This window comes from Echinops telfairi, unplaced genomic scaffold, assembly GCF_000313985.2.
Source record: "Echinops telfairi isolate 266 unplaced genomic scaffold, ASM31398v2 ScPeMD7_7400;HRSCAF=8409, whole genome shotgun sequence".
Classification (NCBI taxonomy): Eukaryota; Metazoa; Chordata; class Mammalia; order Afrosoricida; family Tenrecidae; genus Echinops; species Echinops telfairi.
In genome coordinates, this window is record NW_022111300.1 from 52917730 (window position 1) to 52920187 (window position 2458).

Here is a 2458-nt window from a genome sequence, read left to right on the forward strand (position 1 = left end):
AGGTTTTCTTAAATTTTATAGTTGCCCTCCCTGAAAATGAGCATTAAAGACTTCTTTTGATGATGGTTTCCGTTGCTAAGCATCAAGCTTCTGGTCACAAGGTCTGTGTTTCAAAGCCACCAGGTGCTCTGCAGGAGAAAGATGGGGCTGCTTGTTCCCATAAAGATATACAGTCTAGGAAACCGTAGGGAGCACACCTATGCTATCCTATAGGGTCCCTCTGAATCAGAATCAACTCAATAGCTCTGGGTTTGGTATTGTTATGAGTGTTGTAGGACCAGAGAAACAGACATGCTGACAACGAACAGAACACTGATACACAATAAGGCTATTCTCTGCTACCATGTTAATAAAATGTCCTAAATCCCAGGGCATGATAATATTCACCCTCATGCTTTTGAGATATAAGGCTGTTAACATTGGGCTATTCAATGTCTGGGAAATCAGAACTGTTTTTACTTTGCCACAATAGGCAAATTCTGCCTCAGTGAAAAGATAAACTGTTCTCAGAGAAGTTCCATGTGTTATGCACACCCATCTGGATGCCAGTACAATCTGCGATAATGCCCCCCACATGCTTCTACAACTATGAGATGCTGAACCTCAACCTAGCCCCTTGCTTTCTCTACTATCAAATATCACCTTTGGCTTACACAGTTATTTGTAAGTGCGCCTTTAATCAGTCAAAGTTTTCTTTAACCTAAAATTTGAAAGTGGTACAGTGTCTTAATCAGGAGAGGATGGGTCGTGATATGTTGTAAAAAACGAGATTACTCTTAACATAAGAAAAACAAACAAACTGACAAACCCAAAACTAGATTTCCGGTGTAGCTCTATCAGGCCTCAGCTCACTCCATATCTCAACAGGTAAGTCTAATCCAGTGGTTCTCAACCTTCCTAATGCCGCGACCCTTTAATACAGTTCCTCATGTTGTGGTGACCTCCAACCATAACATTATTTTTGCTGCTACTTCATAATTGTAATTTTGCTACTTTCTTGAATTGGGCGACCCCTGTGAAAGGGTTTTTTGACCCCAATCAGTCATGCCTCTTTCTGGTTCTAGATTCTCCTAGTGTTAAGTACAGATGTCACTGGTTTCTGTTCATACAGCAGGGATGTGGCATGTTTTCTAGCTCCTCCATCTTATAGGAGGAGAACATGTCCTATGCAGCCTAAACTTCACTGTAAATATATGTCATGATGCTTTGCAGACACCATGAAATCCCCTAAACCCTCTAAAATCTTGTCAATTTTTCATTTGTGCAACCCACTGCTGTTTCCTGGCCAGACTAGCAGTGGACAAGCCCATAGAGCAGGCTAGGGAAGTGCCACGTAGTTTCTACGACGGTTGTTTTTTCGCAAGCAGACCACCACGTCGTTCCCCCTGATGGGTTCAGACTGCCTACCTTTTGAGCCTAGTGCTCAAACGGCTGTGCTACTAGGATATTCACTCTAGTATCTCACCGTTCTCGTATTGGGCCATGTGGCTGATGTTGATATAGGAATGAGTCATCTCCTCCTCACTTTACTAATCTCCAAATAACAAGAACATTGTGTCTTTGCTTTGGCATTTCATATCCACTGAGCCTACTTGTGATGGGTGTGAAGAAGTGACATTCTGCCCAAATCTCAACTCTCAGTGCCTGTGAATTCACGCAAACTCCAAGGGAATTGCAAGTGACCCCTGACCATTTAGTGCTGGTGTGTGTATGTTTCCTATCTCTAATTGTATAACTTTCTAAATGTATTATCCTTCTTTCTTTCTCATTCCATGGTCGAGTCATGTGGCCTACATTTTATATTGTTTCACAATATTAAGAAGAGAAAAGCCAAGTTCACTTTCTTTAAAGTCTTCATAATGTCCTTGCCTGTGGTCACTATCTTAACCCAGTCCAAGTAATTTACTGATAATGGGGTCTCCCATGTGTTATAACCCCCAACGTGCTGGCACCAGACTCTTCATGACTATGTGGGTTCACTGCTCTCAAACCTCTCTTTTTATCAAATGTTTCTTTTGTACAGTGGAAATTATAGGGAAACATCAGATATAAATAAGATAAATTCTAATAAATTAATATAGTACAACTATAAGATTAAAGCTGTCATTTTAATGTTCACATTGTGAAGAGTTTTAATCATTATAATATTATTTTAAAGGATTTAAGTTTAAAAAGAATAAATTCTTTATCCCATTGATCAGTTATATTTTTATCATTGTTTGGTTTCATACATTCAGAGTCAGGAAATATTCTCTGAGGCTTCATTTATATCCCTATGAGCATAACAGTCAGGTATTTACCGGCCATTCTGTCCTCCCTAAGGGTGTGAAAAAACAAATGAATTTATATTTAGCTTGTGGTGTATGGCTATGGTACTAAATATGAATACGTACTTCTGGACTATATTGCAATGTTAACATACTCTTCCAACAGTTATTTTATTTATATGAAGAACCAC